We start from the raw sequence: 19,688 nt of genomic DNA on the forward strand, positions 1-19,688 counted from the left end.
CTCAGGGCAGCAAAGTAATATCGCTACTGTACAGTTCTGACATACTGAGTAAACAAAGCAGAACAAAAGAAAACCCTCAAAATAGCCTTTGCTATTTTCCAAGTCACATTTCCTCAAGGAAGCTTTATAACAATGGGGTCCTAATTGATTTCACTGTCCCCTGGACCAAAATTATGTAATTACTTATAAAATATTGTCAGTTGTGATTCCCATGTACCACTGTACTTCCAGTTCAATCAAATGACAGCAAGAACCACATGCTATATTTCTATATCCCTTACTTTGCTGAAAATTTAATAGATGCTCAAAAAATAATTTTGCTAGTTGATTTTTTCATGGTTCTGAATATATTCTTCTATGAAAGATGAGCAGATTATTTATAAAATAGATAATCATAAATTGTTGCTTTAATTTCCATACATTGTAACACATGATAAACTATGAATAGACAGACTTTTTTCATACTGAAACATGATTAGGAAGAATCATAAAAATACATAAGAAGGCTCTAGGATTTTTCTATCAATGCCACAGTATAAACGTTAACACCACACAAGAAAAGTGGAACATCAGACTCTATCTACTTAGTCCTGCGTAAGCCTCAACTGTCCTCATCTCTACTGTCATGCCTGAAAAGGGAGAGTGAGCACAAGCACTAGCTGCTCCACATGGGGCTGCTCCAGCTCCAGTCTCTCATCCTTCAAGCATGGTTCAGCAAGTTTGGTACTACTCTATCAAGTTCAATTAAGCCATTCTCTTTGTGCTGTATATAAAGCAACAGAGTGAAACTTCTTTTGCTGGGATTAATTGCCCTAATAAGAAATGCTGCGCTTGGGAGGTAGAAAGAACTTGCCAGAATGTTGTGCCAACAAATGGGGAACATTCGCATTTCAATAAACTGAGTACTCAGTTTTTGGCAGATATACTTTGCCTTAAAGACACTCCTGGAAAACAGTTTTTAATTTTATTTTATAAGTCTTAGTGGAACATCAGTGACAAGTCCACTGGTGTGAGCCTGTCCCCAGCCTTAGGTAGATCAACAGCGTTGGATTGGTAGCAGTTGTCTTGAGTATCCTTAAGTGCCTTTAGGCCCCAAGCACATGTCAACTTCTATGGCTGTTTTACTTGCTGAATCTTACTTGTAACAAAAATTCTGTCCAAAATCCAGCTTTATTTCCTAAGGAATATATTAGGGTTCACAAAGAATAATTTGGCCATATTATCAAATTTCTTTTAATAAAAGACATAGAAAACTTTCTGTGAGGAGAATGAAATTAAAAAGTTATGAATTACCCAGCAACATTAAAGAGAATGTCAACTCTCTCAATTTCATTGGCAAACTCATCAATTTGTTTTTTTTTTTGTGACATCCAGGACTCGAGTCTGAATACCTGAAACATAAAACAAGGGAAACTATTTACTTATACCCATAAAAAATGTTTAGTCTTGTAGATGTAGCTGCTTTGAAGTACAAAGATTACAGTATCTGTCCATTTTGCCTTCATAGGATTGTTGACCATTGGTAGGGTCTTAAGAATCTTAAGAATCTCATTAATAAAAATCTTAAAATCCTCCCCATCCTGAACTCCCAATAACACACCTCTCTTTCCCTCCCTTTCTCTTCACTCTCTAAATTGAATACTAAAGGCCTTTTCTGAGAAAAGACTTTACAGTGAAGTATGAATGATCTATATTAGATGCTTCTCAGTGAGCCAGCAGTAATAACAGAGCGCAGGCTTGCTCTTTCCCCAGAGGCGAGTCACTGCCCCAGGAACACTGAATCCTATCTGAGTGAGGGGTAGGGAAGGGCAGGGCAGTGAGACAGGAGACTGTTTCCATTTGTGCACTTTACCTTCATGTCAATTCCATTATTTATTGGAAACAACTTTGTCAGTCAAGGGTATAATCACTTATTTCTGCACTAAATTGCAAGGAGAAGAAATGAGGGGCCAGGAGAAGGGATGAAACACTTGAAAGCTAGACATGAGAGATCCAGCATTGGATCTCAGAGACACACTGTAATAGTTACTAAAAAACCCCAAACATTCTCTAATAAAAGAAAGTCACTATTTTAATGTTTTTAAAAAAAATATGGTTTATTATTCTTTTATAGATATAGAAAGAAAAGATTATAAACATAGAAAAGGAGAGAAAGGGGAGAAAGTTTTGGGAGGACTTTCTTCCCTTAGTACTTTTTCAATACTTTTTCAGTACAACAGCGTTTTTCTGACTTGGAGTTAAAATTCCCTATTATTAAAATTAAATAATTTTCCAATAATAAATAAACAATCCAATAATTAAAATAGCATAGTCTAATTCCGTTCATGAATTCAATGTGCTAATTTGCATTTGATTATATAACCTGTTCTATTTTGCTGGAAGAATTAACTTTCAAATGAGCTGTCTGTTCTGATTTCTTTCAGAGGAACTCTAGTTGAAGTCCTTTGATGCTGGAGTTGAGTTCAGTGTGGTGCAGTAAGGGGTGATACACAGCGAAATAATTTGCATACTCTCTTAGGGTTTCTGATCATATGTGACTTTAGGGCTGAGCTGTCTCCAATATGGTAGCCACCAGGCACATGTGGCTACTAAGCACTTGAAATGCAGCTAGTCAGAACTGAAATGCGCTGTAAGTGTACAACACACGTGAATTTAAAAGATTTAGTATGAAAAAAGAATGTAAAATATTCCATAAATTTTTTTTATATTGAGTATGTTAAAATGGTATTTTAGATATATTTAGTTAAATAAAATACATTACTAAAATTAATTTTCATCTGTTTCTTTTTACTTTTTAAATGTAGCCACAGGAAATTTAAATCACACACGTGGTTCACATCATTTTCCTACTGGACAGCACTGTGCTGAGTAGGGCACAGAAGTGAAAGTTGTCATTAAAAGTTAACGCAACAACTGTTAAATTTCACATACAACTTTGTAATTAGGTACAAAATCCTTCAACATGCTGGATAAAAAAAATTTTAAGTATACAACTTTTATATATTTAAGTATACAGATTTTTGTCTGTAGGTTCACAGAATATAGATTTGATATCAAAGAATCAGGCTCTAAGAAGAAGGCCGGTGGAGCTGACCAGCCAAGTAATTTTCTTTCAGCAGACGAGTACTGTTTTTTATAATACCTTATGGACTCTGAATCCCAAGTTCAAGCTGCTGAGTTGCTTACCCGGGTACTTTTCCAGTTCTTGAAGTTTGGACTCATTGATATCTGTGGCTATGACTTGGGCACCTTCTCTTGCAAAAGCCTGGAAGACAACACACAAATGAATCCTTTGTTTACTTGGTTAAGCTGCTCTCATGAATAGAAAATCCTTTAGCCTTTTCTCCCTTTATCTTATTTTCATTGTTTTCCTTATACATGGGTGGAATTTCAAACTATCTAGTCTCACTTAGCCCTTCCCATTGTTATTTTTATCATTAATTAGTACAACATGACATACATTGTGCTTGTCATCTGACTTTGTCCCTTTTAGTAACATCAAATACAATAGTGTTTTTAAAAAACTAGGATTCTGTTATTAACACCTCTCAAAATACTACTATTCTGTGATTTGACAGCCTTTATTCCATTTCTGAGCAGGTGACTAAACCCCAAATAATGAGAAAAATGGGTTATTTCAACACTTTTCCTCCTAAGAGTATACTAGTGTTTTCACAAATATCAAACTAATCCTACCGTTACAGTTAAGCTGCATTATTAGCTCAAGTGAGGACTATAATGTGCAAGAAGCTGCTATAAATTACAAGGTAAAGGTAACCTGATAGTCTTAGAACTCTGGAGTCCTATGTCTGAACTGAGGTGATTTCAGAGGGCTATGTACTCCTTTAGGCCCGCTGTAACAAATTTATTACAGTGCAGAGAAACTGAGGCAAAGAAATAAGTTCTCAGCGTCAAAAGTTATGAAACGTCACATAATAAATATGTGAGGTAAGCCTTGCTTCATCTGCCTGGGATCAAGAGTAGCAACTTTTATTTTTGTAACTTAAGACAACAGAAGCACAAAAGCCAATAAAAAAAAGAAGTAGAGCAGAATTAAACAGCCATGGGATCTGTCCACGTGATTCAACACCTCCAAAGGCAGGAAGCAAACAGAGATAGTAACTTACTATGGCAGTGGCCCGGCCGATCCCCTGAGCAGCAGCTGTCAGGACGATGACCTTCCCATCAAGTCGACCCATAACGGAACCTGCGGTTTAATCTACAGACACGTGTATTTAATGGCATGCACTGTAGACATGGTCCTATGCAGTAACATCTAGAATGAATGGTTCAATGTACTCCTTTAAGAACCTGAAGATGGCACCTCAGCACAAATATTCCCACCATGAGAATTCTCCAAGAGCGCCCACTCTAGATACCTAGCTTTGTACATCAAAACCATTTGGCACAGCCCACTCAACTGATACTCAGTAAGAGACAGACATTGGACTTGACCCACCTTTCGGTTTTTTGAGAACCCAATGCTGATCCAGAAGGGGTGGAGTCCTCCCCTCCCCATCCTCCCCGCTGTGCCCGCACGCACTGCTATGCCACTGGGCATGTCCTTCCTGCTTTCTGTCCTGTAAACTTCCGTTGGGTTTGCACCATCAATCATTTCTAGTTTGTTTATTTATATTCTTATTTTTGCAGGGGAAGATTCGCCCTAAGCTAACATTGAACCAGGAGGCTGAAGTGGAGTGCACCAAACTTTAACCACTAAGCCATCAGGGCTGGCTCTCATCTGTGGTTTTTCCTTGTCCCTTGGAAAGATTTCACCATCGGCCTCAGAAAGTCACTGAACAAAAGAACCGGAAAATCAAATCATGTCCAATACCCCCATTTTACAGATGAGGAAACTGATGTGGCCTGGTCCAGGTGAGAGAGACAGACGAAACGCAGGCCTCCCCATAACGCTGCCGATCCTCTTCTCAAGCTTAAGCCGGCGGGAGTTAACGCTTTAACAGCCACAGTCAGTCACTTCTGACAGGCAGGACTGAGACACTGTGACCGGGGGAAAGGTGGCGTGCATCAGGTCTGACCAGTGCCGACTGCAGGGCGCGCGGAACGGCTAGCGCTGAGGTCGGGGTGGCGAGGAGTCAAACGATGATCAAATGAGGTGGTCTTCAAGGAGCCAGGCTCTCTCCCCCATCCTGCTGTTCTCAACGTGTGCCTCTGACCTCGCGCCAAGTCACAACATGGCTGCTATGTCCCAAGGCACCATATCTGCATCCGCCCCAAAAAACACCAAGGGAAGGAGCAAAAGCCAAAGGTCTTTCTACCCAAGAAGGAAGGCCTGCTCAGAACCCCGGCCCACGGTTCACCCGCCAGCCCTAGCAGCCGCGGGGGCCGGCATGTGGGGGCGCCGTCTTCCCCCCTCAGGATGGGAAAGGCAGGGAAACGAGCTGGGAGGGCGTTGAGCGAACGCACTCAAGCAGCACGCGCGCACACACACCGCGCCCGAGAAGGCGCAGGCGGCTTCTCCGGCCTGGGCCCCTAAGCCCTTTCCTCCTGAGCCCCACTCCGTGCTCCTCAGCCACGCGCGGCTCCGCCCGCCGGGGGCGCTCACGCGGGCAGGCGTCAGGCAAGCGGGGGCGGGGGGTGTCAGGCAGGCGGGGGCGGGCGCGCCCGGGGGGGGGCGGGGCGGGGTGGGGGGGCGTCGGGCAGGCGGGGGCGGGCGCGCCGGGGGGCGTCAGGCAGGCGGGGGCGGGCGCGCCGGGGGAGGCGGGGCGCGGGGCGAAGGCCCGAGGTGTGGCCCGGTCTCGCGCGCTCCTTCCCGCGTCCCAGCCGGCGTCGCACCCGGGCCTCCCACCAGCCGGTCCAGCGGGCCTCGTGTCGCCCGGACCCCTGCCGTCCAGCCCTCGGCCGCCCGGGGCCCGCGGCGTCCACGCGCGGACAGGAGGCGGGCGTTCCAGGGGGTGCCCCGCCGTCCCCGCCCCTGCCCGGGCGCTCGCTCCCTCTGCTCCCAGCGCTGCCCCGAGCTGCCGGCGCCCGACTCCGGGACCAGCTCGCCGCTGCCCGAGGCGCTCTGACCGCGGCCGCCCTCGCCAGCCACCAAGAAGCCCAGCCACTCTGAGGCAACGAAATTTTCACTGGTTTTCCCCCTTCTTACACGAGAGGTTCATACTCACTTTAAACTTGGGGAGAGTTGAGATATTTTCAATATGTACTTTAGGAATGAGAGACTCCAGGAACCTTTACCCACCCCCAGTCCTGAGCGTGCGGATCAAACGCTGTGACTTGAGCCCGTGCGCCCTGCGGCTCTGGGCGCCGGGCTCCGGGCGGCCTCCCCGCCTTTCTGGGCCCGGAGTTTGGAGCCGAAGGTTTACTGTTAGGTCAACTGCACTGCCACGCTAAAACAGAGTTTTTGGGAAAATGAGTTGCAAACATGGCCTGAAATGGTAAATTCCAACATGAAAAGCAAACGTGATGGCTTTCTTACTGTAAACACTGGAATCAAAGTGTTAATTTTTCGTTATCAGAGGCAGAGCATTTTCGGGAATTCTGTCTTCATGAACCCGGAAGAAAAATGTTCACTGAAAAATCCTCTCTTCTTTGGTTATTTTGAAAAACTTAAGATACCAGACTTCCAAATGCACCCTAATCCTGATCTAACTGCTAAGATTTCCTGAAATAAGTAACGTGCAGAGCAAAGCAACACATAAAAATTAAACATTTCCTTTTCCCAGTCCATTTAAAGTTTCATTGAAAAAATACCAGGAAATCTTACTTTAGAGTAGCAGCAGGTGGATGGCGTCCTCCAGGTCACTGCGCGAGCGGCAAACGGAGACCGACCTTCGTGCAGACAAGTCAGGCGCTTAATGATGAATGCTGGGATGTGTAGTTCAGGTTTCTTCCGAGTTTGCTGGTTCTGTTTCCTTGAGTTTTTAAGGATTCGCACATTGGTATACTCAATGTGTGTACGTGCTGCCGTCTAGTGGAGCTCAGGTCGAACTGCTAACTCCGAGTAAACGGTGAAAAGCGGAAAAAGCCCCCGCAGCATGCTCAGGACTGGAAACCACTCCCTTGGCTTTGACCCCTCTCAGTCCCTGTCGTTTGTGTCTACTACGTGCCGTTCTGCGGTGTTCAAGATGGAATGAGGCAGAAGTCGCATGTGGAAGACGGCAGAGCCGCGAAACAGAAGGAGCCCAGGTCACTGAAGATACTAGAGCCTTCTCTCCTGGCCCTTGACATGATTGCTGAGAGGGCAGCACACGTTCTCTCGCGTTGAAGGTATGGTTGTGGTTCTCTTGTGACGCGCCGTCTCTTCTAACACTAATACACGCTTAGTGGCGGAATGCAGGCGTCCTGACTGCACTGGCGGTGGCGTCAGGGAGCAGGTTGAGCCTCAGTGGGAGTGTGGAGGCTTCAAGGAAAGAACATGCTGGGTAAGAGCAAAAAGCCAAGTCTGGCTGAAGAGAACAGAGACACAAGAAGGAAAAGAAAGGACTGGGTCACGTGAGCCCTCTACACTAGGCTTCGTAACTCCAACTTTCTCAGGCAGGTAACTGAGCAGAGTGAGTGTGTAGGTTGTTTGTGCACGTGCTGTTTAAGTGGGTTCACTCAGCACCCACCCAACTCACTTTCCCCTGCCTCCTACACTGTAAGGGTGATAAATAAGTGACAAGCAGTAGGCTATATTGGAGGATATGAGGAAGCCATTTGGTTTGAAACTAATTTGACCTGACCTTGTTTTTCCAGAAAGGTCTGTTGAGCATGCATTGTACATCTGCTTTAAACGCTTACAATGTCCCAAAGACAAGAACAATGCCCTTAAAGATAAGGAGGTAGCTTCCCCCCACATCGGCATTTCCTTTAATATGCATCTCTCCCTAAACTAAGGATTAATTATGGACCTGCTGTGCTCACTGTGTGACCACCCACCTTGTGACCACTGACCTACTGACCTCTGACCTGCTGGGCCAGCAAAGCATCTCACGATAATTGTAAAAGGGATATTCCTGCCATATATGATGGATGCTCTTTGTTCCAAGACTGTGTATAACCACTCGGTACACCCCACTTCTTTGGTGCCCTTCCTTCCTTGGGGGAGGAAGGCCCCAGGCTAGTCCTCAGACCTGACTCATAATAAATTCACCCCAATTTTGATTTGTAGATTGATGTGGATTATTTGTGTCAAGGGGCTGAAAACAAAACTCTCAAATTGCCAGCTTCCTTTGCTGCTAGGGTTGGCCAATGAAATGTGGGCTGGAGTTTCTGAGGAGGCCTTTCTTCTTGGATAGAAAGGCCTTTGGCTTTTGCTCCTTCCTTTTTTGGGGGGGGCAGTCCTGGAACGTGGATATGATGCCTTGGGACCTAGCAGCCATTTTGTGACTTGGTCTGAGGTCAGAGGCACACACTAAGGACAATAGGGAAGAAAAGGAACCTAGTTCCTTGAAGACAGGCTTAAGACAAAATCCCTAAAGTAACTCCTCTGGACTTCTTATGTGAGAAAAATAAACTTTAGTCACTTTTCAGGTTTTTTGTTCCTGGAGCTAAGTGTATCCGTAACAGTCACAGTGGTTAAGAACAGACTGTGGAGTCAGAAAGATGCAGGTAAGTCCCACATCTTTCCCTCACCAGCTAAGTGAGTAAGTTACCCAGCTGACCAAACCTGTTTCACATCTGTAAAATGAAGGTAGGCATAGCACCTACCTCAGGGATGTTGTGAGGAGGAAGGACTTGGCATGTACAATAGTTGTTACATTTGTACTTAAAAATGTGAATGATTATTAGAAATTCAATTATAATGGATGGTAAAAATTACCCTTAAAGATTTTTTAAAACCCTGCCCTAGTTTCTGCTTGTGTTCACATAAGGTCTTTGGTAAAACTGTCTCTCATTGCCCCACTGTAGCTTCTAACACTGGGTCTAATGACTGTAATCACACGCAGCTGTGCTCCTTGTGTTCCTAACAACATCTTTCCTTTCTTTTTTTTTTATGCTTTTTTTTTGGTGAGGAAGACTGGCCCTGAGTTAACATGTTACCAATCTTCCTTTTTTTTTTTTCCTCCCCAAAGCTCCAGTACATAGGTGTATATCCTAGTTGTAGGTCATTTTAGCTCTTCTATGTGAGACACTGCTACAGCATGGCTTGATGAGCGGTGGTAGGTCCACACTCAGGATCTGAACCAGTGAACCCCACGCCACCAAAGCAGAACATGCGAACTTAACCACTTGGCCATGGGGCCAGCGCCAATACCTTTCCTTTGACTTTTGAGGATTTTGGAATAGACTTTTTATGAATATGAGAGTTCCCTAATCAAGGCCAACTCAGGTACCTCTTTCTCGATGCAGCTGTCTTCAGCCTCCCTTTATTCACAGATCTTCAACAATTATGCTTACTCTACGACCGCCTAAGTCACATGGTATTGCAGATATTTGCTTACCCCTCTGTATAGTCAGTGGACTAAATTTGTTTAAGGTTAGGGACCATATCTTTTTCACCCTTACATTGTGATCAGCTCATATTAAAAGTATGAGTTATTTGTTTTCCAGCTACATGAGTCCCACAAAGTCAGTGCCTTTCGGTGCCTAGACCAGTGATCAGCACACAGTAGAAGGTAGTTAAATATTTGAGTATGAATGGCAGGCTCTCAATAAGTTTCCTGAACATGATTCTGCTAGGCTCTCAAGAAAATGTTTCCTATGAACAATACTGTATTTTGTCTTCTCTGGTCCTGACTTGACTTTTCAGATTTTAGCGTCGTCTGACCATCTTACTGCTTTTTAACATTCTCGCAAGTTTCCATTGCTAACTTTCATCATTGTTCCTTCACAATCTTTCATCATGACACTGAAACTCAGGTCATAAGAGTTAAGCAACATTCTGAGGGAGACATCAGCAAGATGGAGGAATACAAAGTCCCAGCTCTTCTTCCCTGACAGAGACACTGTCTTAACAGCAATACATGGACCAAAGTATCTTTGTGAGAACTTCAGAAGCCAGGTAAGAAGTTGCAGTCCCCTGGGTAAGGGCAAAGCTAACAACTTCCACCCTGAAACTAGGCAGAAGAGCCCTTTCATTTTCCCTGCGACCACCTCTCCCCCAAGCCAGCACAGCTCACCCCTGCTTACAGCTCCTCCATCGTGAGGAGCAGGGGAAAGAAAAGAGAGGAAAATTCATTCACAGTTCCGTCTTTTTGGAGAGCTGCCTGAAGGACTGGTTTCTGTCTCACTTGACCCGAACTGCTGATGGAACTGGCATGGTCTGGCACCAGACAGAGACTAGCGTGGCTCAGCACCATCAGGAGTAGGTGCCCAACTCGAAGCTTCATCCTCGGGAGGGAGGGAGGGAGGAGAACAGAGCGTGTGTCTTATGTGCCAGCGTTTTGGAGGGCTGCCATTGGGACTGGTTTCTATCTCACCTGATTTGGGGTGCTGATGGGAGCTGACGTAATTTGGATGCCTGGGGGCCAATGAGAACAAAGGAGAGTGGGGTGGCTTCCTGCTGCAGCACCAAAGAAGCTGCAGTACTACAGACAGATATTAGAGGGAGCAAGAGATTATGAGCTCCTGAAAAAGAAACTGGCAAACCTCTCTAATTGGCAAATCACACACACAAGCCTAGAGAGTCACATCTGCCCAAAAGCTTTCAGAGGGCCCACAATCTATAACTGGGCTGACTGATGAAGGTCTTCCCCTGTATGAAGCAGCCCATAAAGACTGGAAGAGGTGGCTATTTTTCAAATGCATAAAAGTCAGCAAAAAAATCAAAAGGCACACAAAGAAACAGAGAAACACGATGCAATCAAAGAAACAAACTAAATCTCCAGAAACCAACTCCAAAGAAATGGTGACCTATGAATACCTGACAAACACTTGAAAATAATAGTTTTAAGGAAGCTCAATGATCTACAAGAGAACACCAATAGACAGCTAAATGAAATCAGGAAAATGATGCACAAACAAAATGAGAATATTAAAGAGATGGAAACTATAAAAAAGGACCAAACAGAAATTCTGGAGCTGAAGAATACAAATAACTAAAATGAAAAATTCACAGAGGGGTTCAATAGCAGACTTGATCAAGCAGAAGAATCAATAAGTTGAAACCAGGTCATATGAAATTACTCAGTTAGAGAAGAAAAAAGAAAAAAGAATAAAGAAAAGTGAAGAGAGCCTAAGGTACTTATGGGACATCAGCAAGTGGACCAATATATGCATCATGGAACTTCCAGAAGGAAAGAGAAAGGGACAAAAGATTTATTTGAGGAAATAATGGCCAAAAACTTCCCAAATCTGAGGAATGAAAGATATCCAAATTCAAGAGTTAAGCAACATTCTACTAGACTGGATATCTGAAGACTGATCTTATATATATATATAATTTCTATTGAGTTCATAAGAGTTGACATCATTGTGAAATTTCAGTTGTACATTGTTTCTTGTCTGTCACCACGTAAGTGTTCTCCTTCACCCCCTATGCCCACCCCTCACCCCCCTTCCCCTGGTAACCACTGAACTGTTTTCTTTGTCCATGTGTTTGTTTATATTCCACATGTGAGTGAAATCATCTGGTGTTTGTCTTTTTCAGTCTTACTTCCCTAAGCATAATTCCCTCCAGGTCCTTCCATGTTGTTGCAAATGGGATGGATCCGTCTTCTTTTAATGGCTGAGTAGTATTCCATTGTATATATACCACATCATCTTTATCCAATCATTGGTCAATGGGCACTTGGGTTGCTTCCAGGTCTTGGCTATTGTGGATAGTGCTGCTATCAACACAGGGGTGCATATGTTCTTTGGATTATTGATTGCAAGTTGTTTAGGTAGATACCCAGTAATGGAATAACTGGATATGGTATTTCTATTTTTAGTTTTCTGAGGAACCTCCATCTTGTTTTCCATAGTGGCTATACCAGTTTGCAGTCCCACCAGCAGTGTATGAGGGTTCCCTTTTCTCCACACCCTCTCCAACTTTTGTTATTTTTAGTCTTAGTGATTATAGCCATTTAAACAGGTGTAAGGTGGTATCTTAGTGTAGTTTTGATTTGCATTTCCCTGATGATTAGTGATGTTGAACATCTTTTCATGTGTTTCTTGGCCATCTGTATATCTTCTTTGGAAAAATGTTCATATCCCCTGCTCATTTTTTGATTGTGCTGTCTTTTTGTTGTTCAGTTGTGTGAATTCCTTATATATTATGGAGATTAACTCCTTGTCAGATATATGATTTGCAAATATTTTCTCCCACTTGGTGGGCTGTCTTTTTGTTTTGATCCTAGTTTCTTTTGCCTTGCAGAAGCTCTTTAGTCTGATGAAGTCCCACTTTTTTTCTTCTGTTTCCCTTGTCTGAGAAGACCTGGTATTCAAAAAGATCCTTTTAAGTTTGATGTCAGTGAGTCTACTACCTATATTTTCTTCTAGGAGTTTTATGGTTTCAGGACTTATCTTCAAGTCATTGATCCATTTTATTTTTGTGTATGGCATGAGATAATGGTCTACTTTCATTCTTTTGCATGTGGCTGTCCAGTTTTCCCAACACCATTTGTTGAAAATACTTTCCTTTCTCCATTGTATGTTCCCAGCTCCTTTGTCAAAGATTAGCTGTCCATAGATGTGTGGTTTTCCTTCTGGGCTTTCAGTTCTGTTCCACTGATCTGTGTGTCTGTTTTTGTACCAGTACCATGTCATTTTGATCACTATGGCTTTGTAGTACACTTTGAAGTCAGGGATGGTGGTACCTCCAGCTTTGTTCTTTTTTCTCAGGATTGCTTTAGCAATTTGGGGTCTTTGGTTGCCCCATATGAATTTTAGGATTCTCTGTTCTGTTTCCATGAAGAATGTCATTGGGATTCTGATTGGGATTGCATTACATCTGTAGATTGCTTTGGGTAGTATGGACATTTTAACCGTGTTTATTCTTCCAATCCATGTGCGTGGAATCTCTTTCCATCTCTTTATGTCATCATCTATTTTTAAGACTGATTATATTTTTAATGGCCTTAAAGTCGTTTTATTACCCAGGTGAACATACCTACTACTTTGCAATACTCTTATTCAGTGGAGGAGTGAACATCGTAGAGAATCAACCTGCAGCTCTGTAATCATGTCTGGTTTGGGTGCAGAGGAGAAACCAAACTCCCAAGGGACAGGCCTGAGGGACAGCGTTATAGGAAGGCACAGTTTCACTTCACCCTAGTGAACCTGTGACAGTGTGTTAAGGTAAGGGAAATAACCAATTCATAGACTTTAACAGTGATGGCTATGATATAATTAATAATCTCTCCCTTTGAATGTCTTCTTACCAAAGAGCCAAGAATGCCTTGAAATCACTAACTCTGTTCTAAACCTTATGCAACTTGCTGTTTTATATGGTTTTTCAAAGTCATATGATATAAAAGTACTATCAGATACTCTCTAAAACCACAGTTCTTAACCTCTTATAGAGTAACAGACCTCTCAGAGAGTATGTTATAAGAAAGTAGGGACCCTAGTATCCTAGAAAACTGAATCCACACACAAAAGATAAAATTTCAGAGGTTTTACAGATTGTGTGAAGCCCATCCATAGATGCTTTATGTGTTGCGGGGAGCCCAGGTTTAGGAATTTTGTTAATTAAATGATGCTTTAATTTATGTATTATCTAAGTCACATGTGGATAACGAGATTAATGAAAATGTATACATTTTATGTATACACGGAAAGACTGGAAATTTCCTTCAATAACTTTATTCTTCACAAAATATATAAATAAATAAAACAATTCAACTTCTAAAGTATTATCACATTCAGGAAGAAGGCAGTCTATCACCATTCTAAATGACTGGAATGCCTCAATTTCTAATGGCAAAGTGCAAACTGAATTGAAATTAAGTTGGACTGTGACATCATTGCCAGGGATAGAAAAATAAAGTAACAAATACAGTCATTTCTAAATAAGGAACACTAGGCCCCTAGAAAAGTGACAGCAGAGTTTACTGAGTCTTGCACTCGGGCACAGCTTGTCCTGAGGAGGCGTGCCAAGGGCCTGGCTGAGGATCCACACTCTCTGCTCCAGCAGTTTGTTCTTCTGAGAAAAAAATAGAAAGCAAAAGTCATCTTATTAAAAAACACGTTTGGTTGCAACACAACATACAGCTTATATACAGTTTACCTTACAGCTGAGGTAATGTTTTCAAATTGATAACCCATTATGTTCTCCTGCTGTTCTTTAACATCTTTCAACGGCTTCCTCTAGCATGCTCCCAGGATGAAGTAAAAATTCCTCTCCACAACCCACAAAGTCCTGCGCATCTGGCTCTTCTCTCTCTGGCTTCACCGACTTCACCCAGAGGAACCTGTGTGCACTGCGCTCTGGCCACACGTGGTTTTCCAACCCTTCCCCTGGTTACGGTCTCTCCCAGCTGGGCCGACCCTGTTCCCTCTGCCTGAATCGCCTTCCCCTCCCCTCTTTGTTAAGCTAACTCACCTTAACCTGTTAGATCTCAGTCCCCTTCTTCAAGGAAGACTTCCTTATGTTCCTAAAACAACCTATTAAAAACTCATAGGCTTTTGAACTCTAGAACTGTACCTTTTTTGACTACTTGATCACCGTCTATACCCACTAGACTGTGAACTCCAGGAAGGCAGGGGCCATATCTGGTTTGGTTATCAATGTACCATCAGGGTGCAATATGTGACACATAGGTGGAGACCAAAAATTTCTGTTCATTGAATGAATATGTAAATGATATAAGTCTATGATCTGGCTTGTGTAAAATGAATATAATGCTACTGGAAATACTGGCCCATTGAATTGATAAGAAGGTCTTTTGCAGTAAAAGTAGTTATGTTTGTAGGATGGTGTCTCTCTGTGTCCTCGAGAGCTGCTTGTCTATCTGAGGGAAAAGTTGAAGGTTCAGGAGGCAGAATAAGACTTCCCTCGGGGTAAAAAGTGATTTCACTTCAGTGCTGTGCTTTGGAGAAACTTCTCACAGAGACAGCAAATGACATCTCTGCAGTGCAGCTTCTCCATGACATCTTCTCTTGTCTAAACTTGCCCTTTGGGGCCACAGGGGACAAATGAGTTCCAACCGTTATCCCCGATCCCCAAGTAACCAGTATATTTACCCACCTGGGCGGAGGCCTAGACTTGAGTTATCAAAATAGCGAACTGGGTGAGGTGCTGGGAAAGACTTTGATCGGCCATCAAAAAACCAAGATTTCGGTGAGTCCTTTGGCACAGGATCTTGTAAATTCCGTTCCTTGCATTGAGAAGGCGTATGCTGTCTCTCTTGAGAAGCTGGTCCGGTCGCTTTAGGAGACTTTGGAGAATTCTCACAAGTCACTTCTTTGTGAGCTTCTCTTTTAAGAGTTCTCTCCTTCCACATTTTGACCTCATTGGAAAGATGATGATTATTGCTTAAATGTGGGGAAAAATAAAAGAGACTGTAAGACTGCTCAATTCCAGAAATATATTCATATTTACATAAAATTTTTTTTCTTAATTGTGGTAAAATATATGTGACATATAATTTACCATTTTATCATATTTACATTTTAATTTCAACCTAATGCTTCCTAAGTTTGGATTATTTCCACAGTTCAGAAAATGAAATGAGGTCAATATAAATTGAAAAATTGTACTAAATCTCCGTGATCACAGAATCTTGAAAAGTATGATATTAGGTTTCAAATGAATCAGTGATGTCGTCCAGCATGGTTTATCTACTGATACTCTGTGGCAATAATTTGATAAGTTAGTCTTCTGGATGGATGAATCTTTAATGTACCTTTGTTATTTTAAAAGATATATTACACTGTGCTTTTCTGGATTACTTATAGTGTTGCTTCCCACAGGAAATGCTGCCTGCATTTATTCACTCCTTCAGAGAAGCCTGGGAAGCAATCCTAGGCCCTGCTCTCCTTTCTTTGATCAGTCAGCCAAGTGTGTTGATACAACCTCACACTTTTGGGTTCCCCCCCATTCTGCTCTAGCAGCTAGAGACGCCGTATGAGCTCATTAGGCCCCAGCTTAAAATCCTCCAGTGGTGGTAATCCTCCCGTTACATTTAGGAGACCACCCCAGCTGCCTCAGAATGACCTGCAATGTGTAATCTGGACCAGTGGCCTCTGGCATCGCATCTTGCACTTACTCTGCCTCATTCTGTATGCTCTGGCCACACTGCATGTCTTTCTGTTCCACTTTCCTCTTTGACTCAAAGCCTGTGCACATGCTGTTCCCTCAGCCTAGAAGGCTTAGCCATCTCTACTGTCATCAAGCCTAACTGCTACTCATTTTCAGATCTACTCTTACATATTAGTTTCTTGATCACCGCCCCTCCCCACATCTAGATAAGGTCTGATCCCTCTGTTGGACCCTTTCATAATGTCCTGTTTGCTTTTTTTGTTGTTTAATAGCCTCACACAGAACAGTAGCTATTTGCATATTTATTTAATGCCTATTTTTCTTCTATTGCATCATTAGTAAAGATTAGCACAAGATTCTAATCTTTGGTAGAAGCCAATTAATTAAATTTTTTACAACTGTTTATAAAGGTTAATGGGCTACAATAATGGACCTCAGGGATTCTCCTTTGAGTAAAGCCTCACTGACTTGGGCATATTTGTGGCATATTTAAGCTCCCCTCAAAGATCTTGGTTTACTTTTTGGTTCTTGGCTTAGTTAAAAACAGGCTTAGCTAAAATCAGTTGATGGGCCAGCCCTGTGGCCTAGTGGTTAAGTTCCGGGCACTCCACTTTGGCAGCCTGGGTTTGGTTCTCGAGTGTGGACCCACATCACTCTGTTAGTGGCCATGCTGTGCTGGCAGCCCACATACTAAAAATAGAGGAAGATTGGCATGTTAGCTCAGGGCGAATCTTCCTCAGGAAAAAAAAAAGGTCAGTTGATGGATAGCAAACCTCTGGAATGGTGCTACCATATTCTCATTCCTTTTCAAAAAGACACATTACATGAGCTCTAAAATTTACTTCCCCTATATGTGTGAGGGGTTGCCCACTGCAAAAAATATATATGCATGTGTAGGCATCATCCTCTCCCACACATACCACCATAAGCATAATTCCTGTATCAGGTAAGCAGATCTTACCTTAACATTTCATTCCTTTGCTTTGTTAACTGTTCATTTTGCTGCTTTAACTTAGAAATTTCCTTTTCTAGCCGTATATATTCACTTTTCAAAATAAGAGCTTTTGTGCTTTGTACAATGCCGCTGCCACCCCCACAGGTTAAGGGTTTCCTTGAAGGCTGAGAATCAGTATGTTCTGATATCACTGTGGGAGGCAAACACACAGACAGGTGATAATTTTAATTATCTCCAAAGTTCACAATAAAGGAAACATTAGTAAGTTCAATAAATCACTATAAAAAACAAAACATCTCAGCACCATCTCCCTGAACGTCACCCTTGACTTCCTCCTCTTCCCTCACCTCCTATGCCAATTCCATCATGGATTCTAAGTATCTGCGGAACCCCTGCTTCTCTCCACCCACTATCTCCACCACCACCACCTGCTAGGATCACTCACGGTGACGGCAGCAGTCGGAGCTGCCCTTCACTGTCTACTCTCGACGCCAGTGGGGTCCCCTGGAGGGCTGCTTCCACCACACAGCGTGTGTGGGGTCCACCCCAAGGCAGTCAATGTGCTCCCAATACTCAACACGTATTTGTTAACTAAATAAACCTTAGACTGCTATTAAAGAATATACTATCCAGTATTTTACACCATATGTGTACAAGTAATGTAAAGAACTGTTTTGTAAATTTTAGGTAAAATTGCATAAAAGTGTGAGGTGCTTAGAAAGTGGAATGATCCACTGGGTCACTGACTGTTTACAAGGGAGGGGCAAGATGAGTGTGGGGAAGACACTCAATGTCCATTTCCTTTTGAATTATTCTGAATTCAGGTACAACACGTACCTGAAAGTCACAAATTAGAAGGAATCATCCTGACCCTTCTCTAACAACAAAAGTTCTATTTTTACCCCTTGAAGTTTTCCAGGTAGGAGCTGCAATTATCCTGCAATGGACACTAGGGCAGTTCAAACTAAACAAGCACCAGACAATGCGTGGACAATAATACACACAAACATCATCTTGCATTTGCCTGACATTTAGAATTTTCAGTGTGCTTTCACACACAACTTTTAGCCTGATCCTTACAAGTCTATATCCAATCTAGAAGGTCAGGCGTTCTCCTCATGATTTCACAGGCTGTTAAGTGAGGGCAGTCAGCTTAGAGAACTGTTCGTGACGTTATTTCGATGCTGGACCCACTACACAAAGCTGCCCCAAGTACTGTTCAGCATTCTCTCTTTTCAAATGAAACATAAGAGACAGAAATATGGGAAAAGATACAGTTTGAGGAATGTATATGCAGAAATTTGATGATTAGATTTGAAAACTGTATCTAAGATAAGTTTCAAAGAGTTTGCCAGTAAGCATCAAGTCTGTATTTTCAGTACCAACAACAAGTAGGATAATATTTACTGTATACTGACTATGTTTTTACAGTGCACATGGTTAAAATCTATTAAGATATGCTTGTGTTTTATTGGGAAGGGTATGTCTACCTTGACAGGTAAGTCATTCTTGTATACTACTGAAGGTATCTTCACTAATATGTAAAGATCTGATAGCGCACAGGTTACATTCATAGTTTTTAAGAATCTATAATGGATAAATAGTTGAGATTACAGGAAACTTAAGGAGGTATCACAGGATAAATATGATCTCAATGAATTCATTTTAAAAATAGTTCTTTATAAATTAGTGATTAACAGGTTTATTCTTGACTGTCATATATATAGTAGCAGTCTTCAAAATGTGTAAGTATACTGAGAAGTAAGATGGAAAAAGATCTGGAAATATCAGCATTTTCTACTTACTTGAAGTATCTTGGGCCTGCTGATTTCGTCTAAGATTTTCTCTCAATAGCCTTATAACTTCTTTTTGATGTTCTACAGTGGCTTTTGTACAAGTAATTCTATTAAGAATAACAACAGAAATATGTAAAAGGCCAGCAACTAATTTTTAATGGAAGAATAAACAGAACTGCTGTCAAGAATTTTCTGATAAGATACATCACATTGATATGATATGCATAAGCAGCAGTAGGTAAGCCCTCACGATACCCCCTGGTATCATGCACTTTATAGCCATAAATAACACCATCAAATTGGAAGTGTTCTGTTTGGCTGCAGGGGCAATTTTTTTTTAACATTGAGAAACCAATTCTTTTAAAATTTCTGAAAGCCCAATAGGTATCATTAACTGGATATTGAGCAAAATTACATTCAGGGGCACCATAAAACAAATAATTGGGTTGTTATCATGAGGTCCTAGAAACCTCTTGAAGGTACAACAATTACCAAAGCGTAAAACCAAAAGCACCTTCCTGTATATACTGTAAGGAAAGCACACTCGACTGCAGCTCTGATCTGAGGTGACACAGTCAGAGGTCACAGTCTGCTCATTGCACCCAGGAGAAAAAGACATTCTGTTAATTATTTGCTTGAGTGTTAATTGGCAATGCTAAATTATGAGACTTTCTGCCTTTCTTAGAGACTGAAAGTATCTGCTGATTCTATTCTATATAAAATTGCTTTGCATTTATTTAAAAAAAATTTTTTCTTTTGAGGAAGATTAGCCCTGAGCTAACATCTGCCACCAATCCTCTTTTTGCTGAGGAGGACTGGCCCTGAGCTAACATCGGTGCCCATCTTCCTCTACTTTATATGTGGGATG

General features: G+C 42.2%; 1 long non-coding RNA gene and 2 pseudogenes across 1 annotated transcript in view; 1 reads left to right on the top strand and 2 right to left on the bottom strand.

The window, feature by feature from the left end:
• Positions 1–7,325, bottom strand: part of LOC139043594 (dehydrogenase/reductase SDR family member 6-like) — a 30,096-nt pseudogene extending 22,771 nt beyond the window's left edge.
• Positions 6,944–19,688, top strand: part of LOC139043597 (uncharacterized) — a 49,593-nt gene continuing 36,848 nt past the window's right edge. Inside the window, exon 1 of the long non-coding RNA XR_011500675.1 lies at positions 6,944–7,230. This is a non-coding gene — a long non-coding RNA (uncharacterized lncRNA). The remainder of the gene's footprint in view (positions 7,231–19,688) is intronic.
• Positions 13,470–19,688, bottom strand: part of LOC139043590 (centromere-associated protein E-like) — a 79,769-nt pseudogene continuing 73,550 nt past the window's right edge.

Source organism: Equus asinus, unplaced genomic scaffold, assembly GCF_041296235.1.
Source record: "Equus asinus isolate D_3611 breed Donkey unplaced genomic scaffold, EquAss-T2T_v2 contig_3, whole genome shotgun sequence".
NCBI classification, from domain to species: Eukaryota; Metazoa; Chordata; class Mammalia; order Perissodactyla; family Equidae; genus Equus; species Equus asinus.